This window comes from Eulemur rufifrons, chromosome 20, assembly GCF_041146395.1.
Source record: "Eulemur rufifrons isolate Redbay chromosome 20, OSU_ERuf_1, whole genome shotgun sequence".
Taxonomy (NCBI): Eukaryota; Metazoa; Chordata; class Mammalia; order Primates; family Lemuridae; genus Eulemur; species Eulemur rufifrons.
Genome location: NC_091002.1, coordinates 29,849,386 through 29,867,893, shown reverse-complemented (window position 1 = coordinate 29,867,893; position 18,508 = coordinate 29,849,386). Strand labels below are relative to the sequence as shown.

General features: G+C 40.3%; 1 protein-coding gene across 2 annotated transcripts in view; it reads right to left on the bottom strand.

Moving 5' to 3' along the window:
* Positions 1–18,508, bottom strand: part of SHLD1 (shieldin complex subunit 1) — a 103,421-nt gene that overhangs the window by 72,917 nt on the left and 11,996 nt on the right. The gene's annotated exons all lie outside the window — the stretch shown is intronic.

Here is an 18,508-nt window from a genome sequence, read left to right as displayed (position 1 = left end):
TTAGGTGACTTTATGTTCCCTCATAATCATTTTTTAATGACCTTTGCAATGAACATTTTCTGAGAGCAAGAGATTTATTATGATCTCTTGTGTTCATTCTTCCATTTAAGAACTTGTGGCCACATGTTTTAAAAGTATATTCTTAGCTCTGCTACATAACTATTTCAGAACTTCTATCTTTAATGAATTAAAGCAGGTTTATCTTCTTCACATTTGCATTAGTCAGGATTCTCCAGAAGAACAAGCCAACAAGAGATACAGAGATATAGAGGAAGAGATTTATTGTGAGGGATTAGTTCATGTGATTACAGAGGTTGAGAAGTTCCACCATCTGCCATCTGCAAGCTGAGGTGCAACTAGTGTTATAGTTCCAGCCCAAATTTGAAGGCCTGAGAACCAGAGGAGCCCATGGTATGAGCCTCAGTATGATTTGAAAGGCTCAAGAACCAGGAGTCCACTGAAGTAAGTCCTGGTCCAAGTCCAAAGTCCCAAGAACCAAGCACTGAAGTCCAAGGGCAGGAGAAGATGGATATCTCAGCTCAGAGACAGAACTTGCCTTTCCTCTGTGTTTTTGTTCTATTCAGGCCCTTAGCAGATTGGATGTTGCCCACCCACATTGGTAAGGACAATCTTGTTTACTCAGTCCACTGATTCAAATGCTAGTCTCTTTTGGAAACACTCACAGTTACACCTAGAAATAATGTTTTACCAGCTAGCTATCTGAGTAACCCTTAGCTACGTCAAGTTGACACAAAAAATTGACCATCACAATGTTTTCTTATATTCTATTTTCTGTAGCTATCACATGAAGACAACAATGATCTGAACACTTCTAAGCTCAACAGACATGAGGACAAGGTGGCTTTTCCAACCTCTGCCACTGAGAACCCTTATTGGCTAAAAATGTCTTGCATATGTATGATGCTGTGAATTTCTTTCGGTGCTTTTCATAACTACTCTTTATTATATTTATGTATTTATTTATTTATACTCCTATCTTTTCCCATCAAGGACTGAAGGTAGCTTTAAGGACACACAAAAGTTGACAAGTTGGCAAAATAAAAATAGAGCCAAGAGAGAAACAAGGAAGAGAGAAACCCCAAGATCCCGGAACATGGAAAGAAAGGGTATTATTCCCATTTCACAGAGAAATAAATCAGGGCACACAGCCACTAAATAACTTTCTGAAGGCATGTGGGATGAAGAGTTAGGAATGGTCTGATCCTAAGCTAGACCAAAAATGATATCCTAGAACTCTGAAGTATTGGGAAATAGACTTAAAACAAACTAATGATGTCAAAGAGACCACCGTCCAAGTCAGCCAATCTGAGGCAGAGATGAGAACTCTTCCCGGAAGAAATCCTGGGAAGCTGGACATAGATCTAGCTTGGAAGGGAGGTGGTGATAACAGCAATGACGATCGCTAACATGGGTCAGATACTTGCAAGGTTCCAAGCACTACGCTGAACACTTTCTAAGCATCATCTCATTTCATACTCACCACGGTGCATTATGATGTAAGTATCAGTATTATTAAAATTTTATAACTGAGGAAAATGAAGCCCAGAAAGATTAAGGGGCTTCCCCAGCATCATAGAGCTAATGGATAGAAGATGTGGCCCCAGGAAATCTGACTCCTAACCTATAGTTTCTCCAGAGACTCAATGCAGAGGCTACCAACAGGAAATTGAAAGGAGTACAGTATTTATCCTAGAGTAAGATGGCCACTCCTCAACTCCTTTCCTCCCTATATGCACATGACACACCCTGATCAGGAGTTGGGTCAATTCTTTCATCCCTTGAATTTGAGTTGGCCTGTGACTGCTTTGACTGATCGAATACAACAGAAGTGACACTAGCCTTTAAAAGAACTGGCAGTTTCTGCTTTTCTTCTCTTGGAAGGCTCACTCTTGGGATTTGCCCTCTCAGAACTCAGCTGCCGTGTGTTTAGAAGCCTGAACCACAGGGGTATGGAGAGACCACGTGGCTACTCCAGTTGACAGCCCAGCTGGGCCCCCAGCGGAGAACGAGCATCAACTGTCAGCCACATACACGAGCAATCTTGAACATTCCAGCCCATTCGAGCCCCCAGCCAATATCACATGGTGCATAAGAATCACACGTATGAATCAAGTCAACCCACAAAATTGTGAGAGATAATATAATGGTTATTGTTTCAAACCACTAAGTTTTGGAATAGTTAGGCAGCAATAGATAACCAAAACATGACCAAAACTGCTGTTGGCAACAGAGACGAAAGGGTCATATGTACGTGTGCAACAGGCATATAGCCAAGGCAGTAACCCAGGAAACAGTGAACAGGAAAGCTTGTGACAATGGCAGGGCCTAGACTGTGTTGCCAGGAGGTTGTAATTCCTGAATATCCCAGAGATGTCAGTGAAATCAAATGACTAGATGTTCACAAGTGGCAAAGTCATTCTAACGCGACTTATTAAACAAGTGTAGACATGCCTTCTGTCAAATATTATTCCCTGAAACATACAACTTCACATGACCGTCATCATGGCACACACTGTAACGGTGTGTCTAGTGTGTGGGGGACAGTGTGCTGGGTACTTCACATACGTTATCCTTCATCCTCTCCAGAGTGTTAGAAGATACAGATGTACTTATCTCTCCCTCTCCCCTCTCCCTCTTTCATTTCCTCCCTCCTTCCCTGCCCTCTTCTTTCCTTTTTGTTTTTTCCTAATTTCACTAAGAAGAGTAATTTTAAATTTTTAAAATCACATCATACATTGTTAGATGCATAAAGCTTCCTGTCATTACTTTGAGCAAAAAATAGAATCTGGAGCTCTGTTTCTGTTTTTCTTCCAAGTTCTTCTCAATATGCTGAGAGATACTCGATAATACTTCTCATTTTCCTGGCTAGCTGCAAAGAACTTTAACTTCTCGTGCCTGTGGAAGGTTGAGTTAATATTTGAAAAGTGATATGCAGATTTACAGTCTAAAACTGGGAGTGACCAAGTATCCTTCAATTCACCTCCCATGTTCTAACTTACCCCGTGAATGTTTACTGAGTGCCTATCATGTAAGTAAACACCATGTCACCTCCTCAGTAGATGGATCACAAGTGGGAAGACTACTTGGATGGACATAAACAGTTTCAGGCAGTGGCCACTATCTAAAAGTAGGAGAGTCATTTACTTTCCATCACTCTCTAAGGTTCCTGCAGATTCAGCACCAGGCACAGTATTGAACACAGAGCTTGCACTTATCCAGTGTTTATTAGATGAATAAAAAGCATTAAATAGACAGCAGTGTGAAGTATGGAAATAATTTAAGATAATTGTGTTCACTGTGCAGAATAAGTATGATTATCTCATATTATTAGTTCATGCTGATTCCATAAAATTCACTGGAATGTATATTTTTAAAATCTCATTTATATAATAGCATTTTGTAACCAATTCCAAATTTGGTTTTTTTCCCCCATTTCTGAATCTTGTTAGTTCCTATTTTTGCTGAAACCGTTGTCTGGGGATGATTGTAGGGAGTTATCACATAACCCATATTCTTGAGGTCCAAGGTTGAGAGAGAGCACATTTCAATCAACTTATTCTTTATAGGAAGAAATTGAGATTAGCCATAGTCTTGGCCACAAAGATCAATAATGGTCTCATTTCCACCAAGTAACTCAAATTCAAATTGAGGGAATTGCTACATGTTTACAGGCAGAGATAAAGCAATGGAAATCTATAGGGTGCCTCTCAGATGTACCACTCTAGGGGAACAACTCTTAAATCACAGTTGAGCAATTATGTTTCTTATTATGATTATTTCTCTGTATCTTCTTACTAATATATTAATAATATTAACAGCTATGGCCAATAGGTCAATTTAAAAGATATTTTCAAACTTCATAGGTAATTTTGAGAATGCTCACAATAAGAAAACTCTGAGGTCTAGTAATAAACAATTATAAAAATGTTTCCTCTAAGATCTGATGAAATTTTGAATTATTGCTCTTGTGCCTTGGTAAATTTAAAACAACATGTTAATTGCTATTCCTTAAGTAATGATTTCTAGCATCACCCAGAATGTAATAGCTTCAACAGCTGATCTTTACATAGAGGATTCTGACTTGGGGAACTATAAGTAGATATCTGTTCTTTCCTGAATACATGTTTTTTTCCCTTAATGAATTCGTTCACTTCTCTTTGTTCTATGCAGTTATGAAATTTATACAGTCTGATTTTATCCCTTTATATTTTAAGTTTGCATATCTTATTATCTCAACTAGACCATCACCTCCTCAAGTATAGGAATCATGTGTGGTCACTGTTTTATATCACCCTCAATCTGTAGCAAGGTGCTTGATTTAAAGAAGACAATAAAAAAAACTGTTTCCTTTCACTGATTAGATGTCTGATAAACATGCTAATGCATTCTTACAGGCACAGCTCTACTTAAAGACCCCTCAAATTAACTGGGATCCTCCATCATAAGGTTATTTGTAGAGACTGCATAGAAGCACCTTTCAAATACAAATCACATCACTTTACAAATGAGAAGGCACCTGTTGAAATATACACAACATTCTCAATGAAGAGATTATATGAGAATAAGATTAGATAATATCCCTAAAATTCTATCCAAAGTTAGCAGAAAATATGTAATATATATTAATAGCAAATGCTAAGAAGTAATTCTATAGATACTTTGGACCAGTGTTAATCAGAATAACTTCTCTGTAAGGGCTCTGTCTAGTACAAGTCACTTTTTTTTTTTTTGCCTAGTACTGAGCAACATAAAGTAGAAGGCTTAGTTTCCTGAAACAAACTCAACAAAGAAGTGAAACCCAGAAAGCAACCCCAGTAGCAGAACTAGTTGTAACAGCAGCAGTTGTCATGATAGCTAGCCTTCACTAAGCATACTCACTCACAGGTGTCTCACTTGGTCCTCATGACAATCTATGAAGCTGACAGTATTACTGTTCTCATTTTACAGATGAGGAAAGTAAGCAAAGCGAAGTATAGCAGCTGGCCCAAGGTCAGAAAGCTAGTCGGTATAAAATCAAGGTCAAACTCAGACCAGTCTGGCTCCAAAACCAAAAAAAAAAGAAAGAAAGAAAAGAAAAGAAACAAAAGAAAAAAAAACGTAGAATATGATTTTTTAAAAAGTGAAGGGAACATTTGAAACCAGAGGGAAAAGAATACAATTAAATAAATAGCTTTAAGACAACTGGCTCCCATTTGGAAAATAATAAAGCTATCACCTTGCCCCATACCTTACACTAAAATAAAGACTTCAAAGTAGAAAAGTAACCTTTAAAAATACTGGGAGGTGCCTATTTATATAATCTTGGGAGGTGAGAATGATTTTGTAAATATTATGCCAAAGCAGAAGCACTAACTCGTAAATTTGACTATTTAAGAATCTAAAATCTCTATACATCAAAAACCCCACAACGTATTTATTTGTAATTACCAAAACTTGGAGACAAACTAATGACCATTAATAGGGGGATGGTCAAAAACATTATAATGGACTCATACTCCAGCATACTATGCAGACGTTAAAAGGATTGTGGTACTGTTATTAAAGGATGGTTGTGATTAAATATGAATTTTAAAAGGCAAGTTGCAAAACAGCATGTTTTTGTTAGCATTTTTTGGTTAAAATCTATACATAACCAATGTACTAAAAGATATAAATTTACATGTACATATTTACTCACACTGAGATATATTTATGGGGACAGCAAGAAAGAATACACACAGACCCCAAATAGCCAAAACAATTCTGAGAAAGAAAAACAAAGTTGAAGGACTCACACTTCCTGATTTCCAAACATAGCTACAGTAATCAAAACAGTATGGTACTGCCATAAAGACAAACATATAGACCAATGGAATACAATAAAGAACCAAAAATAAACCTTTGTGTATATAGTCAAATGGCCTTTGATAAGTATGCCATGACTACTCAATAGGGAAAGGAAGGTCTTTTCAACAAATGGTGCTAGGAAAACTGGATATTCACATGTAAAAGAATGAAGTTGGATCGTTATATTACACCGTACACAAAAATTAACTCAAAATGGATTAAACCTAAACATAAGACCCAAAACTATAAAACTCCTTGAAGAAAACAGAGAGAAAATGCTTCATGACATTGGGCTTAGTAATAATTTCTTGGACATGACACCAAAAACACAGACAACAAAAGCAAAAATAGACAAATAGGATAACATCAAACTTAAAAACTTACGTGCATCTAAGCACACAATCAACAGAACGAAAGGCAATCTACAGAAAGGGAGAAAATATTGGCAAATCATATACTGACAAGGGGTTAATATCCAGAATATATAAAGAACTCCTACAACTCAACAACAAAAAAAATCAACCCAGTTTTTAAAATGGCAAAGGAATTCAATAGATATTTCTCCAAAGATGATATACAAATAGCCAACACATATCTGAAAAGATATTCAACATCACTAATCATCAAAAAAATGCAAATCAAAACCACAATGGGATATCACCTCATAACCATTAGGATGGTCACTATCAAAAAAATAGAAAATATGGCCAGTCATGGTGGCTCACGTCTGTAATCCTAGCACTCTGGGAGGCCAAGGCAGGAGGATCCCTTGAGCTCAGGAGTTCAAGACCAGCCTGAGCAAGAGTGAGAATCCGTCTCTACCAAAAAGAAAGAAAAAAAACCCAGCTGGGCATTGTGGCACATGCCTGTAGTCCCAGCTACTCGGGAGGTTGAGGCAAAAAGATCGCTTAGAGCCCGGGAGTTGGACGTTGCAGTGAGCTATGATGACGCCACTGGACTCTACCCAGAGGGAGATTCTGTCTCAAAAAAAAAAAAGAAAGAAAGAAAAGAAAAGAAAAAGAACAGGTGTTGGCAAAGATGTGGAGGAACAGAACTGTGGGAAGCTTTGTAAAACTGGATTGTATTTTATTTCTTTTGAGAGTTGAGTTTTGAGGGTTCTTTAGATATTGTAGACACTAGTCCTTTGTTAGATGCAGGATTTGCACATATCTTCTCCCAGTCTATAGCTTGCCTTTTCATTCTCTTCACATGGGCTTTCACAGGGAAAGCTTTTAATTTTGATGAGGTCCAATCTATCAATTTTTGGCTATTTTATTTTTCAGTTTTATCATTTCCATCTGCTTCATTTTATAACTTTTATTTCTTTGCTGAGATTTTCTATTTTTTCCCTTTGTTTCAGGAGAATTTGTAATCGATTGCCAAGGCATTTTTATGGTAGCTGCTTTAAAATCCTTGTCAGGTAAGTCTAATGTCTGATTCATCCCTGTTGTCGTCTGTGACTCTCTGGTCTTCATTCAAGTTGCGATTTTTTTTTTTTTTTTGGTTCTTGGTATGACAAGTGATCTTTGGTTGTAGCCTGAACATTTTGTCTATTATGTTTAGAGGGTTTGGGTCCATTTAAATCCTTTATTTTAGCATGCAGTCATCCTGCTTAGGTTTAGCATGTAGGTCCTAGCCTACATTTGTGGGTCGTGGTTTTAATGAAAGTTTAATTTTCAGAGTTTTTGCTGTTTATTTCAGTCTGTTTATTTGTGGTAGGGTCCTCTTTGCTGGTGCCTCCCAACTGCCCCAGTGAATGTAGGCGGGCAGGGGAGTGTCAGGCCCGTAGGGACAAAGAGGCTTCCAGGCCAGATCATTTGTTGTGCAGGCAGAATCCTCCTGCATGTGCCCCCTGGTCACCGAGGTATCTCTTAGCAGGGGAAGGAAGTCTCAGACCCAGTGGAAATGAGTACTTCCTCTGGTCACTTGCTGTTAGTGGTCTCCTATGATCCCCTTGATGGGCTTTCCTGGTCATGCTGGATGGTCAACCAGTCAACTCTGGGGAGAGAGAAGCCCACCTGGGCCACCTTTTTGTTGCTAGGTTGGAGATCAGGATGCATTGGGTCTGGGTCCCTTTCTTCAGTTGGGTGGGAGGACACAGGACACCCTGCCGCTACATTGTTCTTCCAGTCTCAGGGCCCCAAACCAATCTACCTTCTTCTTACCAAATCTCAGAGTTCTCCTTTGGTTGCCTCTTATGTTTCCAGGGTTTATAGTTATACTTAGCAAGAAAAAGCAAGGAGAAATAGATCCGTATCATCTTACTGAATTTGAAATGCCACAATATTTTTTAAATCTTATGGTTACCCTTTAATGCTACTATAATTTCACCAAAGAAGGAAAATTTAAATCCTTTATCTTACTTTTGCCCAAAAAAGCACAACTTTTACTTGGCAAACGTACAAAGAAGAAAAATCAGACATCACTATTTATGTTTGTATTCTAGCCTGTAATCAACCCAGCAGGATAAATGAAAAAGTTCTCAAATTATAAAACGCATGCTGAGTGAATATACCTAACAGTGGTGACCTTAAGACAAATTAGCTTCTTAAATTTCAATTGAGTAAAATAACCTCTAAGAATTTTTAATTTTACCTCTGGTAGGCACAGAGCTCCGCAAAGAATAAACAGCAAAGGCTTAGCACATTTGGTACAGTTAAATTCTTTCTCTCGGAAAGGCTGAGCAAGTAAAGAGTCGCCACTAGAGGGCAGTAGACCCAAGCACTGCCCAAAAGGAGAACTTGCCAGACGCCACGTCCAGGCCTACACTCAGAGAAGCGGCCTAGGTATTGCCGGCTAAACATGCAATATTATTTTAACCAATTTTCCATCAAACTGTACTTCTAAAACACTGTTGGCCGTGGGTAATGTCTTCATCTTCCTATTTGCACTGTGCTTAACATTCCCTAGTATTTTCCAAGACTTCTTTGTTAAAAGAAAATTCTGGACAAAATAAAGACTGCTGAATATACTGTGAAGAAATGGGAGTACATCTCTGTTCATATTTTAGAATTTTTAAAAATTTGCGATTTAATTGTATTATTTTCTAAGGAGGAAAAAAACTCACAGTACTATAAAAATGTGATAGAAATGCAGTTTTCTTAAGAAAATAGCTTTAGACCAGGTGAGGTGGCTCATGCCTATAGTCCTGGCACCTGGGAGGCTGAGGCAGGAGGATCACTTGAGGTCAGGAGTTCGAGACCAGTCTGAGCAAGACCCTGTCTCAACTGAAAATAGAAAAATTAGGAGGGCATGGTGGCTCATGCCTGTAGTCCCAGCCACTCGGGAGGCTGAGGCAGGAGGATGGCTTGAGCCCAGGAATTTGAGGTTGTTGTGAGCTAGGCTGATGCCAAGGCACTAGCCCAGGCGACAGAGCAAGACTCTGTCTCAAAAAAAAAGAAAGACAAAAGCTTTAAAGGCAGGCTTTAAGGGTATCCTTAAAGCCATAATCACATGCACTGTTATTACAGAAATATTTGCTGGATAAACAACTTCACTAGGAACATATTTTCTTTATGATGGAGAAATTTAGATATCATATTCCATTCTCAGCAGCATTATATTTCATTTCTCTACTGTTTTCTTTTCAAAGAAAAAAGCCAGGGGCTTTTGAGAGAGGCTAGTTGAGGCTAGTCTGAAAACTTTCCAAATCAGAGTTAAACAGATCTGCAGGGTTTATGTAAGATTTAGAAACTTTTTCATACTATCATACACATAAGATCAAGGACAGCTTAAATTTGATGATAAAGTTACAAATTGATAAGCAAAGCACTGTGATAAATACTTCATATCTGTTTTTAAGTCTTATCCTGTTTCACTGGTATGTGTTTTTCATTTATTCATTCAGCCAGCCTCTACTGAGCACCTACTATGTGCCAGGTACCGTACCCTGTTCTCTACTCATACATCAGGGTCGAGGTTTAGCAGGAGGCAGCTGTAGACACTGCATGATTAGACTGGGCAGAGAGCAAAACATGAACCCTGCCAGTCATGCATGGGAAACCCAGGAATGAATTAAAAATCCCTTACCCTTAAAAGCTCTGTTCCAATAAGGTGGGTTTTTGTAACTTCAAGTATGTTAGCAAAACTCAGCCATCAAAAACTCCAGGGAGCTAAAGGGTTGGTCAAGGGCAGCCACTTAGCAAAGAACAGCCTCAAGGGGCAAAGAGCCAAGAATTAGAAGAGTTCTGGAATCAGATGAGAACATTTCTTCTAGGTAGAAAAAATTATCAAGGGTTTCATTTATTCCAGAAAACAGTTAAAATTTCTGACTTGTTTTCTTCCCTGGGTTTTAACATAAAAAGCTGGATCCTACCTGCTATGAGAAATTTAACTGAGAAGACAATGTTTTCTCTCCAGGTAGTCTGCAGGGAGTTAGAGCTTCTTCCACATTGGGAAGACGAGAGGTTGAAAGGAGAGAGTCAGTGCACAGTGGACACGACGCTGGTCCAGTGAACGGGGAGTCACCGTCGCCCCTGAGGGGGTACTGACATCAGTTTCAAGATATTCAGAGTCAGTGGAAAGATGCTAGCGGAGACCTAAAGAGATAACTACAAATATTTAAGTTTTAATACATACTATTTAATCATACCTAGATGTTTGCATGTCTTTAACATTCTGACTTCAAAGGCAGGTTTGAGTCTCAGCTGTTTACCATCCTGTGGGTAACATTTTTTTTTTTTATTTATTTTTTTTTGAGTCAGAGTCTCGCTCTGTTGCCCGGGCTAGAGTGCCATGGCGTAAGCCTAGCTCACAGCAACCTCAAACTCCTGGGCTCAAGCAATCCTCCTGCCGCAGCCTCCCGAGTGGCTGGGACTACAGGCATGCGCCACCATGCCCGGCTTATTTTTCTATATATATTTTTAGCTGTCCATATCATTTCTTTCTATTTTTAGTAGAGGCAGGGATCTTGCTCTTGCTCAGGCTGGTCTCGAACTCCTGAGCTCAAACAATCTGCCGGCCTCGGCCTCCCAGAGTGCTAGGATTACAGGCGTGAGCAACCACACCTGGCGCCTCTGTAGGTAACATTAATATGCAGCCAGCCTCTCTAAGTTTCTGTTTCCTCATGGGTAACATGGATTTACTTCTTGGGGGTGGCTGTCAGAATCAAAAGAAAGAATGCACGTGAAATGCATAGCACAGTGCCTGAAATGTAAGTTTACGATAAATGACAAACCATCCATCTTTCCATCTTATTTGAGTGTAGTCTTCCTTGTCTTATAAATACGTGAGAACGAATCAAACTAAGACAGTGTCTGTTGGACTATTGTCATCAAGTTGTTTTCTTGTATTTTAAGAAGACACAGATGAGTGACAAGTCACAGATGCACGCTTGCTTGGAGAAGCCCTTGATGAAAGCTATCGGGCCAGATCATGAGGTCACTGCTGTACGCCTGGACCCAGCAGATAAGTGCCCTGCAGGTGTGGCTCGTGACAAGAACCACAGCCCGTTTTTCAACTCAGTTGGGATTACTTTCTAAAATTCTAACTGCAGGCAAAGTACACAGAAGTAATTAAGTCTCTTCTCCCTTAGCAGATGTCCTTGAAACTCAAAGTGAGGAGCAATGGCAAATAGCATTCTTGAGCTTTTAAAAATAATTCTACCTTTAAACTATCATCCTCTCCAATGATTATTTAATGTGACATACAATTTAGCAGTATATAGAGTTATAAAGAACGATATTGGGTGGGACTGAGGGATGAAAAAAAAAAGAGAACTATATTTATTTTTGAAAAAGGGATAGAGAGTCATAATTAGAAGGAGTCTGCCTGCACAGGCCAGACACAATGGGTCATGCCTGTAATTCTAGCACTTTGGGAGGCTGTCGTGGGAGGATCGCTTGAGTCCAGGAGTTCAAGACCAGCCTGGGCAGCACAGGGGGTATTGGGTTATGTGCCACTAGGTTGGATATCATTTAATGCACCTATAAAAAGAAAATGCCTTCAACATTATTTACATGTCTAAAATATACCCTGACTCCTATTTAAGAACACCACCACCACCACATCCAGAATTCAACAAGTATGATATAAATTTTATCTTGAGTTTTTGGCTCTAAGAACTTATAACTCCTTTCTTTTGAAAACAAAATCTTATGGAATTACAAAGAGATACCATATGAATTATAGAGAGGAAAAAAGTCAAACATATTTACCTCTCCTAAATATTAAATTCCTTGGATGAAATGCCTAAAGACGCGGGTTATAAAATGGCCTTTGAAGATTGGGATGTTGACAGATTCCCAAAGTAAGAATTCCCAGAATAAGAACAAGGGGGCATTAAACCACTATTTACTTTAAACTTATAGCTGTCTGCCAGCTAGGGCCTTTAATCATCAAAGACTTATTGTGTTTAACATTCAATCTGCTGTATATATTCACCCAATTTCCCCGACACTGCTCTTAGACAGAAGTTCAAGTCTGAGGAAAGGGCTGAGATTTCCTACATCCGTATTGTAATGTCTGAACAACAACTTCAGAGAAAAACCCCTTGTCCTGTATTAGAAAGCACCTTGGGTGCTCTCCAGAACAAAGGCTCCACAGGGCGCTGATGACGTGAGCCACATGAGCTACCCAGAGTTTATAAAGCTCCAGTGGTACCCATGGGACTGTACCTCCAAAATCCTTTGTGACCTTGAGAGGTTTAACCAGGATCATTTGTCGCTTAACTAGGCTCCTCCATTCTGTATATTGTGTGCTTTCCTTGAGGCCAGCAGCAAAGGAGAAAGGAAACAAGTGTCTAACAGGCAGGGAGTCCAGTCCATCAACAAGTCTGTACTTGGGACTAATTGATGGATTCCATTCGGCAGTTTCTGGCATGGACTGGAATTGATCGGGGAGGTGGGAACACATTCCAAAGAGGAGAACAAGGCATTAAGGTTTGGTTTAGCCTGAAAACAGGCCCGATAGGAGTAGCAGGCCTGTGTTAATGAGTAGTTAGACACTGGTAGGGGCCTTTATTCAGCTGGCATGTGCCTGTTTGGCCTTGCCAGTTGTTAAAATATTGCAATACGGAAGATTTTGAACAAATATCCAGACACCAGATTACACAGAGTCCTGAAAATGAGGCAGAGGAGCTTCGACCAGAGATGGAAGGAAAGAAGAAATCTATGACGACATCTCAAAGACACTTAAACAGAGGAACATGGTAGAAAAGGCCATCCGGGAAGACTATTTTGGCAGGGTCTTCTGTCTTATCTGACTGGGAAGGGCAGAGGGAGGAGTTTCAATCATGCTGTGCCTGCCTTAGGTGGAGTTGTTTACTCTTCCAGCACTTCAGGAGAAGCGGCCAGAGGGCTGGTAACTCCAGAACAGCTGAACTCTTGTTTATTTAGACACAAATGGCCCAGCGTTACCTGTGTTTGCATAACCAGCCTGAAATGACCAAGGCTGTTGAGGTTTTTCTGACTAATACTCTTAGATTCTTATCAATCCATTCGTTTCTTAGAAAGCGCTCTAAATTCTCATGTCTCTCGCCACTGATACCCTCCCCCAGGGAGTGAACAGTGAGGTGGCAGTTGGGCACATAAGGACACAGAAGTGTCTATCAGGTTTGGCTTCTGGGGAAGATCATTGGCATCTGAGCAAGGGCAGGGTTAGTCCAGTGGGGCATGGGGGTAGAGGCCACGTGCCTGGGAAGGAGGAACAGCCACAAGATGAAGGCGTGGCGTGAAGGAGCACAGGTGGCCCCTTCAACAAGCCTGGCTGGGAAGAGCAAGGAAGTGATAGGCCCATAGCCAGAGGCTATTACAAGGTGAAATGGGGAATCCTTTACACTTAGGCTTAAGCTTGGGCCCACGTTCTTATAACCAGGTTTTTGCAGTGGTACCTGCCGCCTCCCAAAACTGAGGCAACCTTCTCTCTCCTACCCCTCTTCCAAGGGTTAGAACTGTTAACTCTGACTCCAACCTTGACGCTGGGACCTTGCAACCCACTGATAAGCTATCTGCACACCGCCTGCCACCTGCCTGGATTTCTGGGTACTCTCTCTGGCTTGCCTGCTGCAGGACCGGGCTCTGCTACCCACAGGCTATTCCACTGCACCTTTGTGGACCTCGGTCCCTTGCCAACTGTGTGTCTGGACTTTGACTGGAGATTTTGACAGCATGGATGATTTGACTGAATGCTAATGTCAGCTCCCAGCTCCTATTTCACTCAGTAGCTGGGAGAGCCAGGTCCTAGGTTCACCCTTTGACCTTCATTCCACTGTAAGGAACCTGCCATACTCTGACAATTTTTGAGATAGTCAGCTGTATTTTGAGCCAAGCACGAGCTACATGAATGTAGCTGACGATATGCCTCACTGAGCATGTACCAGAGTGGGTACAGACCAATGCAGTTACCTGAACAACTATCCAACTGGAAACCTTGACTGTATTCACCAATCCCTAGAAGATCAAATTCCTAACAACACATAATAGCAAGCAACAAACCAAGAACATCAAGTTGGCTTGAGAACTGGAGGTGTTAGGAATCTGAGATAGAACAGTAGCCATCAGAACACCAACAGAGATCAGTGTAAAAGTAGGCATGTCTGCAAGCAAACAATAGATCCAGAGTAATCAGAACTAGGTTAAAATGTCAGCAAGAGTCCACTGAAGGGCTGGACTACAGGAGAGAGAACCTACAACTACAGCTAACCCATGACTACAACTACCTATGCAGTGATGGGAAGGAAAATGGACTCAACTTATAAATGGAAAATGAAAAACGCAGGCCCCTGGACAATTTTGAGAAACGTGAGGGGGAAAACGGTCAGATCAGAGTAAATCAGGTTGGGCTGTTCGAGCAGTGACCTCCCTCAGAGTTTAGGGCTGTCCACCTCAAGGTCACTGCATGGCAAAGGCCAGATTACCAGTGACAACCTTTCCTAATTTACTTTTGTAGAAGATCTCTCACAAAAGGTAGCTCTGGAATATTTACAAAAAAATTAATAGCCTTCCAGGTTGTGTAAAAGTCTCTTAGTGAAATCAGAATGAACTTCCCTTTATGGTAGGTAAACCTACCGCATTTATTTCTGCTTAGGATAAACTATCAGAGATGGCATTATTAAATAACAGGATGGCTGTTCTTCCATTTGATTCTAGTGTATTCTTTGTTCCCATGATGGCTGGACGATATCATTTTCACTTGGTTTTGGGGAAGTTCTGAGTGATCTGGTCCTTTGTTTTTTTTAAAAAAAAAACTAAACCTAGTGAGTATTGTGAATAATAAATGGTATAACATACAAAAGCATTATAGAATGGCAGAGTGCACAGCAAAATAAAAATTGTTTTTAAATATTAAGTCTGAATAAAATAGTGTCAAAAAGTTAATATTCCTCCCTAAAATTCCCCCTAACCCCCCCCAAAATGAGTTAAATCAGCTGTTTGCTCTGTCAATCTAATAAAACTTGCCTAAATTTATTTCTGGCAGTTCTTTGTCTCAGTGGTATCACCCTCTTGGTCATTTTCCAGGTTACAAAAAGCTCCTTGGCTTTTTTTTTCCCAATAAAAATTTGATTGGAAACACTGCCTTTGGGTTCACCAGCTCTGTCATTTACTAAGTGACTTCGGACAAGTTTGTCAATTTCTCCACACCTGTTTCCTCACTTATCAAATGGGGATGATTCCATTTCCCAGGTCTGTGATGAGAATTAAAGGTGGTAATATGTGTGAAATATTTAGCATGGAGCCCAATGACACAAAACATGACAGGTAGTAAGTTCTCAATAAATGAGAGTGATCGTTATTAATGTATTCTAAAACATTCCAGTGCCTGGATACACACAAAAAAATGATCATACAAAGAACATTCCTTGGGGCAGTATGTGCTAACCAACATGAGTGTTTCAAACACATGTTGTAGAGGACAGAGATCACTTCTGCTTGGATAAGCAGAGATGGACACAGAGAAGAAGTGGGAAGGACACTAAGGAATGGTCCCACCTGGAAAGGTCAAGTTGGGGTTGCATGGAAAGGGGAGCGTGAGAATATTATGGGAAGTATAACAGGATGCATTACAGGGACACCAGAGAGGCAAACTCCCCAAATCTCTCTCCTACCTGCCCCTTGATTCCTGAAATTTCATCATTCTTTCAGGTTAAGACTTGACACTCTTAAAGGGACACCTGCCTGGAAAAGCTAACACCTGACGCTACAGCCAGGCATTTATATTTTAGTCTGAGTTAAGTTTTTTTTTGTTTTTTGTTTTTTTTTGAGAGAGAGAGATTTTGGTAGGGGACACATGGAGGCACTGGGCACCTGAGAGACAGAGAGAGGCCCAAGTAAGGAGGAAGAGAGAAAGTAAGAGGAACTGTGGCTCCAACAGGTACAGGCACAGGGTGCCTTGGCTATGTGTGTGGTGCACATTACGTAAGTTTTCTAGCTCGAAGGGAATGGTACAGAATCTACGCCACTGCAGGATAGTTCATGACTTCCTTTGTGTTAAATGGCTGACAGCTCTGCCAGGTCTCTACCAGTCACACATTTTGACTTTCCTTCTGGGAAGGAAAGGAAGTTGGACAACCTCCTTTTCCAACACTGATCATGCTGTAGGGCTAAATTTGGGTTTCATTAATTCAATGCTGCCTATGACTCTCATTCCCTCTATGTGCAGCTTCCCAAAGCTATCCGTACCAGCCTTAAGCTATGTAAGGGGGTGGGGGGAATGGAGACGTTTTATGCTGTAAATAACTTCAGCCCTAAATCCATATGGGCATCTCATAATGAAATAATAATAATAGCAGTTAACATTTACTCATTCATTCCTCAAACAAGTCTGACCTAGCATGACCATCACCGATACCATGTAAAAAGGTTGTCTTAGCATTTGAGTACCCCTTCCCAGGTTTGGGCCTTTATAAGGGTTTCTGAAAGAACCTTTTTGGCATAAATGCCTAGATTTTTAACAAAGACTCCAACATAAATATTTCAACATGCTTCTCATTTTTAGAACTGTCAGCCAAATCCCAATTAATAAAAGTTGCTTTCCTATGGATTATTCAACCAACAGGCAATAAAATATAAAAACTGAGTCCACGCTGAATTCCCTAAAAGAATAGAGCCTTTGCCCTGAAGTATTTCAACAGGCCAACACTGTTAAAGTTCTGTTCAAATGCGCCCATTCACTTGTTCTAGGAAATGCTGTTGATAACCAGAGATGACAAATAAAATCAGTTTTAGGGATAGAAAGTAATGTAGAGGCAGCAGATGAGAGGGGAAAAGGGTTAAAGGAACTAAGATGTGAAGTCTAGAAAGGAAAGAGATAAGGAATGATCTAATTCTTGATCAGGAACTAAATTAAACAGGAAGCTTACTGATCCTGATTACTATGTCTTAAAAATCAGAACAGAAAACTAGAAAGTTTAAAAGTATTTTTTTTATAGAATTCTTGAAGACAATGACAGGTTTACTCTAGTCTACAGTCATCATTGAATTCATCATCATTAAAGCTACATTTTCTTAGTACCCAACAAGTTCTCTTTAGAATACATATATATTTGGATTTCTTTTTTTTTTTTTTTTTTTTTTTTTTGAGACAGAGTCTCACTCTGTTGCCCGGGCTAGAGTGAGTGCCGTGGCGTCAGTCTAGCTCACAGCAACCTCAAACTCCTGGGCTTAAGCGATCCTCCTGCCTCAGCCTCCCGAGTAGCTGGGACTACAGGCATGCGCCACCATGCCCGGCTAATTTTTTGTATGTATATATTTTAGTTGTCCATATAATTTCTTTCTATTTTTAGTAGAGACGGGGTCTCACTCTTGCTCAGGCTGGTCTCGAACTCCTGAGCTCGAGCAATCCACCCGCCTCGGCCTCCCAGAGTGCTAGGATTACAGGCGTGAGCCACCACACCCGGCCTGGATTTCTTGATATTAACAACAACAACACTGACTGAGCACCCACAGATGGCCAACCCCATGCTAAGTACTTTACGTTGTTCCCTGAGTTATACCTAATTCCATGAGGTAAGCATTCCGGTCGCCATTTTGTAGATGACGCTGGAGCTTAGGGGGGTTAAGAACCATGCCCAAGTCACACAGCCAGTAAGTGACAGAGCTGAACTTTGAATCCAGGTCTGGGGACCTCCAGACCCAGATTGGGTAATTCACGGAGAAGAGATGGGCTTTACACCTAAAGATGGTCACTACCTACATCAGGGAATTATCATTAGGCTTAAATAATAGACTTCTTGGCAATTTAGTCAAGAAAACTTATACAAAACTGGTTACTTAAATCCGGAGTATACCTCATAAGAGGAATAGTAAAGTGTCTATTTTATTTTATTTTATTTATTTATTTTTTGAGACAGGGTCTCTCTCTGTCACCCAAGCTACAGTGCAATGGCTTCATCATAGCTCACTCCAACTTCAAACTCCTGGGATCAAGCAGTCCTCTTGCCTCAGCCTCCTGAGTAGCTGAGACTACAAGCACGCACCACCATGCTTGGCTAATCTTTCTGGTTTTTTTGTAGAGACAAGCTCTAGCTCTTGCTCAGGCTGGTCTCGAACTCCTGAACTAAAGCAATCCTCCTGCCTCAGTCTCCCAGGGTACTAGGATTACAGGCATGAGCCACCATGCCTAGCTAAAGTCTCTATTTTTATTACCTATAACACATAACAGGCTCACATTGCTATTTTCTGAAGTTTTAAAAGAACAAAACAAAAAAAAAAAAACAATTCCATTC